The following is an 8999-nucleotide window of genomic DNA, read 5'->3' as shown; positions in this document are numbered from 1 at the left end:
TAGTAGGATTTTTGTGACATCTTTAGGGTTTCTATATATAGTATCATGTCCTCTGTTAAACGGTAGAAGTTCTATTTCTTCCTCACCAATTATACACTTCTTATTTTTTTGTTCTCTGATTGCTTGTGTATAACTTCCAGTACTATGCTGAATGAGTGGTAAGAATGCACATACTTCTGTTGTTCCTGACCTTAGAGGGAAATTTTTTTGTTTTTCACAAATAGTATGGTACTGGCACATTGAGTATGAGGTAAGTGATGTGTTTTTCATTTGTAGACTTTTTTGAGATATGTTTCCTCTAAACCTACAAGCTTGCTATCATAATTGGATGTATTTTTTCAAATTTTTTTCTGCATCTATTCAATCGATCATATGATTTGTGTTCTTTCTCTTCCATTTTGATCTTCACTCTCTCTCTTTCTCATCTCTCTGTGTCTCTGTCTGTCCCTCTTTTTTTCTTTCTTTTTTTTGTGATGAATCTGGCTAAAGTTTTATCAATTTTGTTGAACTTTTCAAAAAACCATCTCCTGGTTTCATTGATCTGTGCTATTGTTTTGTTTGTTTTCAGTTTCTATTTTGTTTATTTCTGGTCTAATCTTGACAGTTTCCTTTCTTCTACTTGTTTTCAATTGTGTTCCTCTTTTTCTAGATTGTAAAATTGGGTTGTTTATTTGAGATTTTTCTTGCTTCTTGAGGTATGCCTGTATTGCTATAAACTTCCATCTCAGAACATCTTTTGCTGCATCCTAAAGATTTTGGACCACTGTGTTTTCATTTTTTTTGTCTCCCTGTAATTTTTATTTCCTCTTTGATTTCTTGGTTGATTCATTCATTGCTTCATAGCATGTTATTTTACCTTGATATGTCTGTGCTCTTTCTAGATTTTTTTTCTTGTGGTTGATTTCTAGTTTCATAGCATTATGGTCAGGAAATATGCATGGTATAACTGATATTTTTGAATTTGTTGAGACTTATTTTGTGGACTAATATGTGATATATTCTGGAGAATATTATATGTGCACTTGAAAAGAATGTGTATTCTGCTGTTTTAGCATGAAATGTTCTGAGTGTATCTGTTAAATCCACTGGTCCAATGTGTGATTCAATTCCCTGTTTCCATGTTGAATTTCTGTTTGGATGACCTCTCCAGTGATGTAAGTGAGGTGTTAAATCCCTCTTCTATAATCATTTTATTATCAATTACTACCTTTATGTTTGTTATTAATCATATTATGCATTTGTTTATTCTTGTGTTGAGTGCATAAATATTTACATTTGCTATACCTTCTTGTTGGGTTTTCCTCTATATTATCAAGTAGGGCCCTATTTTGTCTCTTATTATCTTCTTTGTTTTATTTTTTAATTTTTTAAAAAGATTTTATTTATTTACTTGACAGACAGGGATTACAAGTAGGCAGGGAGGCAGGCAGAGAGAGAGGAGGAAGCAGGCTCCCTGTGAAGCAGAGAATTCGATGCAGGGCTCAATCCCAGGACCCTGGGATCATAACCTGAGCCGAAGGCAGAGACTTTAACCCACTGAGCCACCCAGGTGCCCCATCATCTTTGTTTTAAAGTCTGTTTTGTTCAATATAAGATTCTCTACTGCAGCTTTCTTTTCAAATTTATTTGCATGATGAGTATTTGCCCATCTTTTACTTTCAATTTGTGTGTATCTTTAGGTATATGAAATGAGTCTCTTGTAGGCAGCATGTAGGTTTTTATTTTTGTTTTATCCATTCCATCACCCTACGTCTTTTGATTGATGCATTTAGTTTATTGATATTCAACATAATTATTTGAAGGTATGTACTTACTGCCATTTTGTTGCTTGGTTCATGGTTCTTTTTATAGATCTTCTTTGTTCCTTTCTTCCTTGTTCACTTCTCTCACAATAATTTACCTCTCTTTAGTGATTTACTTGGATTGTTCTCTCCTTACTTTTTGTATAAATATTACTGTTCTTTGATTTTGCATTACCAAGAGGTTTGTATATAACATCTGCATACAACAGTCTATATTAAGTTGATGTTTGCTTAAGTTTGAACCCATTTTTGTCTCATCTCCCTGTCATGTTTTAGGTATTTAATGCCATACTTTACATCCTTTTCTTTTGTGAGTCCTTTGATTGATTTTTACAAATATGCTTACTTTTACTGCTTTTGTGCTTCCTGCTTTTCTTAACTTACGACCTTTCCTTTCCACTAGAAGAGTTACCTTCAACATTTCTTGTTGGATTGTCTTAGTGTCATGAACTCATTTAATTTTTATATGGGAAATTCTTTATTTCTCCTTCTATTCTGAATGATAGCTCTGCTGGATACACTATTTTAAGTTGCAAGGTGTTTTTTTCTTTTTTCTTTTTTCAGCATTTTGAATATATCATGCCACTCATATCTGGCTTGCAAATTTTCTGCTGAAAAATCAAGCTTGCAGGGGCATCTGGGTGGCTCAGTCATTAAGCATATGCCTTCATCTAAGGTCATGATCTGAGGGTCCTGGGATGGAACCCTGCATCCAGTTCCCTGCTCAGCAAGGAGCCTGCGTCTCTCTCTCCTCCCCACTCCTGCTCCCTCTCATTATCTGTATCTCTCTCAAATAAATAAATAAACTCTTTAAAAATAATCAGGCTGACAACCTAACAGGGTTTTCATTGTATGGTACTGTTTTCTCTTGTTTCTTTAAAATATTCTCTCTTTACTACTACCTTTTAGCAGTTTTAATTACTGTGTGTCTTGGTGTGGACCTCTTTTGGTTGATTTTATTGAGCCATCTCTGTGCCGTCTCATTCTGCATTTCTATTTCCTTCCCCATATTCAGGAAGTTTTCAGCTATTATTTCCTCAAATAAATTTTCTGCCCCCTTTTCTCTCTTCTTCTTCTGGGATCTCTATAATGTCAATGTCATTATGCTTCATGGTGTCACTGGTTTCCCTAAGTCTATTCTCACTTTGCCTAATTTCTTTCTTTCTTTTTTTTTTCCACCTGTGCAGTTTGCTTATTTTCCATCGCTCTGAGGCCATTAATTCATTCTTCTGCTTCCTCTAGTCTGGTATTTATCCTATCTAGTGTACTTTAAACTCCATTTATTGTGCTCTTCATTTCTTTTTTTTTTTTTTTTTAAAGATTTTATTTATTTATTTGACAGAGAGAAATCACAAGTAGATGGAGAGGCAGGCAGAGAAAGAGAGAGGGAAGCAGGCTCCCTGCTGAGCAGAGAGCCCGATGCGGGACTCGATTCCAGGACCCTGAGATCATGACCTGAGCCGAAGGCAGCGGCTTAACCCACTGAGCCACCCAGGCGCCCCGTGCTCTTCATTTCTGATTTGTTCTTCTTTATCTGTTTGTGAGGGTCTCACTGACGTCCTCCACTCTTTTCTCAAACCCAGTATCTTCATGATCATTACTTTAAATTCTCTATCAGGCATATTACTCATCCCTATTTCATTTAGCTCTCTCGCTGTGATTTTGTCCTCTTCTTTGATATTTTTTCTGTCTCCTCATTTTGTCTAACTATCTATGTATGTTTCCAGATATTAAGAAAGTTAGCTATGTCTCCTTCTCTTGAAAGTAGTGTCCTTATGAAGAAGAGGTCCTGTGGTGCTCTGCAGTGTCCTTTCCCTTGTTCACCAGAACCTGGCATTTCAGGCGTGTTTCCTGTGTGTTGCATGTACCCTGATGTTATGGCTGAGCCATTTTTCCTTTAGTCCAGTTGTCTGTAATGGCTCTCTTTACTTGTTGTGGGAAGGTTTCAGTCCCTGTGGTGTTAGTAGACTAGTCTGGGGCCACTTTGGGCTGAAGTTGAGTCAGCCCAGTTTTTTGTCAGAGAAGTAATAGCACAAAATTGCAGAGTGTTTTCCCTTGAGAAGCTTTCATTGGTGGGTGGGGCTACATTCAGACCAGCTGTTTGCTACCAGCCTACTTCTGGGTTGGGTGGTCTTACTGTTGTGTGTAGTTATCTTTCACTCTCCCTTGGGCAGGACTCAGTATGGAGTGGTGCTGGCTCTTGTCAAGGCTGCTTGCACATTGCCAGTTTTGTGAAACTGCTTTGGTTGGTGTCTGCCAAGAGCGTATTGGAGGAGACGAATCTGCAGTGTGCACAGAAGAAGGATGCATGCTGATTTGCAAGGTCTTCACACTTGTCTTCTAGGGGAGGGTATCTGCAGTCAGAGGCCCACCTGGATGGAGGGAGTGGGGCACACTGTTAATCAAGTTAGGTAGTGAGGTGGCTGTGTGTTTATACTGGGAGACATGGGGACTGAAATGGTGCCTGCCATTTCCTTTGTTCCTGCAGGATTCTGCCAGTGACCTAATCCCTCTAGGACATGCTCTGAGATGAGTAAACAACTTTCTTACCCATATGCCTCACACGTTTTTCAAGCTGCAACTTCTATGCTGTATCTTGTGGAACTATTTGTTCTGTTGTCTCTTTAAGGGTAGGGATTCTTTCCTATGGACCTCCCCCTCTCCCAGAGCCAAGCCCACTGATTTTTTAAAATCCCAGGTTAAAATCCCACTGATTATAAGTACTTACAAAATTTCGCCCCTCTGGTTTGCAAAGCCATATATTATGGTGATTTGTCTTGTCCTTTCAGGTTCCCCAGTGTGAGGGCCTGTTTCTCTTTCCTCTCTTTACCCATGACATCCCTTCTAGCTGCGGATAATCCCAAGGGACTGTTTAGGAACTGTGTCTCTGTCCTTCCTATGCTCTTCCATGTGGCCGCTTTTCTACACTTAGTTTAGTGGGGTTTGTTTTGCCAGTCTTGGAGTCATTTTCTGGGCTATTTACATTGATGCAAGTGTTATTTAGTATTATCTATGGGTTTAGGTGTGCTTAGGGTCCTCCTACTCTTGTTATCTTCCCAGCTATCCCAGGGTATGCTAATTTTTAGATCTAGTATATGCCACCAAACTCAGTGTGCTTCCTCCTGTAGAAAATGAGTTGTTGTTCTGAATCCATGTGAACACTGAGGGGTTGTCAGTCTTTTCAATTTTAGCTGGTGTTGTATGTGTGGTGGTGCCTCATTATTGTGATTTTCATTTGCTCTGATATATTTATTAATGAAGCTTCAACTCCCCTGGTTGACTTGAAATGGCTATTGTCTGAGGGCTTTAAATTGTCTGAGGGCTTATTTTCTGTGTCAATAAGCTGTAATAATTGACATTATTTTTAAATATGAGGATATATTATTATAATAAAAGTGAATATGACTTAGAAAAATCTATCCTAGGGCACCTGGGTGGCTCAGTGGGTTAAAGCCTCTGCCTTCAGCTCAGGTCATGATCCCAGAGTCCTGGGATCGAGCCCCGCATCAGGCTCTCTGCTCAGCAGGGAGCTTGCTTCCTCCTCTCTCTCTGCCTGCCTCTCTGTCTACTTGTGATCTCTGTCTGTCAAATAAATAAATAAAATCTTTAAAAAAAAAAAGAAAAATCTATCCTAGTTTTATAAATTCACTAGTATGGCAAGATTTCCATTTTATTTCATAATAAATGTGTTATCCTGAATGGAATCCAACATTCTACCAAAACAGGCATAAAGCTGCCCAGACACTTAAGTATTCCTGTGAGTCAGTCAGTGTGCAAGATTGAAGTGTCTAGCAGGCAGTTGAACTTGTGTGAATCTAACTGCTGCTTCTAGGTGAATCTAACTGCTGCTTCATTTTCCAGGAGTACAGGGGTTCAGAAGTGTCATTCTCCCAGTGAAACTACTCGTGGCCCAATATCTCAGGGTGCTCACATTTGCTCTTTGGGATTGCAATACCATCCAAATTGGGAGCATTTAAGGTGGAAGTGGAGGGCAAGGTATATCTACTAATTACATAGAGTAATAGCTGGTGGGCCAAGCATGGGGAGAGACTTTGGTTGAGGAAACAGAGTGTACAAACTATATAAGAATACAAAGTGGAGTTGGGAGACAGCTCAAAGATGTACATCTGTGCTCCACTTTAAGTGAAGTGATATTAAATAGGAGCACTGTATGAGATTTGAATTTAGGGCTTAATATTCTTTTTGTTTGGGGAATGATGTGGTCCATATCTGTTAACCCTGATCTGAGTTTCAAAGTTCTGAGTAACAGTGTCTTCCTCCAGGAATCCAGACATTTTCAATTCTAGGAAGTAGTGGTAAATATGGAGTAATATTAGACTTATTCTCCAGAAATCTCTTGCTTGATATTCCACTGCTGACAACATGTCTTTTCTGGTACTGAGATCAACAGCAGGAAGGAGCACTCCATGCATGAGCCTATACTTCTGGGGTTTTAATGGGCTTCAGGAAACTTCTTTGTGAGCAGTAATGAATCAGCTGGAAATAAGAGCTGGAATTAAGACAGATTCTTTACCATTGGCCTGGTGCTGAATGACTTGGATGGACACTTGCTGTGGCAATAATAAGTCTTTAGTGATGCAAACTGGTAACTGCTCAGGACCAAGGGGTCTGAGATTTATAATCATACATCACTGAGTTTTTGAAAGCTTAAAATCAAGCCAATAATTAAAAGATACTGACTCCTAATATTTGTTGTTGAGAGATTTTTGGTTTTGTTTTACTTTCTTTTTAATCAGGGGAAATGATAGTGGGGGGAGAAGGAAAAGAAGGAAACCCTAATGAGCATCAGAGTCATTAATTATTGAAAATATCCTATGGGATTACTCTGACTTACAATTTTGGTTAAAATTGGAGTCAAATCATCACTTTTAAAGTTCAGATTTCTATTTTGGTTGCTTAAGGTTATTCATTAACACTTTAATTAGAAAACTGTGGTAGAGTACACTGTATGATTTAGTTTTAAACCCTCATTCGATCATTTGCCCTATTCTTCATTCTAAAAAAAAGGGAAAATGGGTCTATTGAATATATATTATTTATGATTCATGAGAGCAAGAACTATATCTTCCTTATTTATTGCTGATTTCAAAGCTTAGTACAGTGTCCAACACATACTTAGTTCTCAGTAAATATCAATTAAATGAATTTCTATCTTCCATATTACCTTGCTTCCTAAACCAAATACTAAGAGCTTCACATAACCGCAGCTCTGGTAAGTTTGACACCAGTTTTCCTTATGGTGTGACATTTATTTTTAGGCACCAACTTACTTATTTAGATTGAAGTTAAAGAAAACAAATGAAATGACAAATGAAAATTACGTGTTGTGGTCCAGCAGTCTGCTAGCTGTCGCGGGCTCCACGCGGGGGGTGGGGGGGTGGGGGGGGTGAATGGGTGGGGGGCGGACGGGCCGGGCACCCCCAAGGGGCGGAGGAGAGCTCTTTTTCCTCTGTCCTCTTTCCCCCCACTACGCACTCCCGGGCACCCTCAAACCAGGTCGCGCTGCTTCCCTTTCCCTCTTGCCTCGTCCCCTGGCAAACTTTCGGTCCCTCCCCCGCTGGTCACCCATTATTCTTCGTGGCCGCCCTGAGGGCTCCTCCGGATCTCCCTGCCTGCAATTTGGACCATTACAGGATCCAGAAACATGTCAACCACATTTCTGTCCGCCTTCTACAATATCGACTTCTTGTGCAAGACGGAGAAATCCCTGGCCAACCTCAATCTGAACATGCTGGACAAGAAGGCGGTGGGGACGCAGGTGGTCGCGGCCCCTAGCTCGGGCTTCACGCTGTGCTTTCTCCGATGGCACTGGGCCAGCAACTTGCAGGCGCTCGCCCACCCCGTGCCTAGCCCGGGCAGCTGCTCCCCCAAGTTCCGGGGCGCGGCTAACAGCAGCAGCTGTGGCAGCGGGGCGGAGGGCGGCCGGGTCTCCTATGTCACACTCAAGGAGCCATCATGGGGCGGAGGCACGGCCCTGAAGAACTAGGAGAACAAATTTGGCGGCCAATCGTTCAGCGAGAATGGCGAGTGCAGCCAGCACCTCTTGCACCTGCAGCAGCAGCAGCAGCAGCAGAAGCGGGGCGGAGGCTCCCAGATCAACTCCCAGGCACTACAAGACTGAGCTCTGCTGGCCCTTCCAGGAAAGCGGCACGTGCAAGTATGGTGAGAAGTGCCAGTTCGCGCACTGCTTCTACGGGCTACGCAGCCTGACCCGGCACCCCAAGTACAAGACCGAGCTGTGCCGCACCTTCCACACCATCGGCTTCTGCCCCTATGGGCCGCGCTGCCACTTCATCCACAATGCAGATGAGCGGCGGCCCGCGCCGTCTGGGGGCGCCTCTGGGGACCTGCGCGCCTTAAGCGCGCGGGACGCGCTGCACCTGGGCTTCCCGCGGAAGCCGCGGCCCAAGCTGCATCACAGCCTCAGTTTCTCAGGCTTCCCATCGGGCCACCACCAGCCCCCGGGGGGGCCGCGAGTCGCCGCTGCTGCTCAACAGCCCCACGTCGCGCACGCCGCCGCCGCCACCTTCTTGCTCCTCAGCCTCATCCTGCTCCTCTTCTGCTTGGTCCTGCTCCTCTGCCTCCGCAGCCTCCACGCCCTCGGGTGCTGCGACGTGCTGTGCCTCGGCGGTGGCTGTGGCCGCAGCGGCGCTGCTGTACGGCACAGGGGGCGCCGAGGATCTGCTAGCGCCCAGAGCCCCAAGCGCGGCCTCCTCTTTGGTCTTGTGCGCCAGCAACAACGCTTGGGAGAATAACTGCTGAATTTTTAGCTGTTTTGAATTGATTTGCACCAGTGCACCACAACTCAATATGAAAAAACCATTTAACTTATTTATTATTTTGTGAAAAGTATACATTGAAATTTTTGTTCATACTGTATTTATCAAGTATGATGAAAAGCAATAGATATATATTCTTTTATTATGTTAAATTATGATTGTCATTATTAATTGGCAGAATGTGGCGTGTATGTTCTTTTCACAATAATATAGGCCTTTTGTAACTTCACTTGGTTATTTTATTGTAAATGAGTAAAAAAATCTTAATTTAAGAGATTGCATGTAATATTTATTTCATTAATTTCTTTCCTTGTTTACGTAAATTTGGAAAGATTGCATGATTTCTTTACAGAAATCTATCCTGATGCTGTGGAAGTAGTTTGAGGAATATCTTATG

General features: G+C 41.8%; 1 pseudogene across 1 annotated transcript; it reads left to right on the top strand.

Moving 5' to 3' along the window:
* The first annotated feature begins 7278 nt into the window (after positions 1-7278).
* Positions 7279-8585, top strand: LOC309859296 (mRNA decay activator protein ZFP36L2 pseudogene; annotated as a pseudogene). The gene has a single exon. The product of its transcript is annotated as an mRNA decay activator protein ZFP36L2 pseudogene (transcript).
* Positions 8586-8999: the final 414 nt, after the last annotated feature.

Source organism: Mustela nivalis (genome assembly GCF_964662115.1).
Source record: "Mustela nivalis genome assembly, chromosome: 2".
NCBI lineage: Eukaryota > Metazoa > Chordata > Mammalia > Carnivora > Mustelidae > Mustela > Mustela nivalis.
This window is presented reverse-complemented; position numbering and strand designations above follow the sequence as displayed.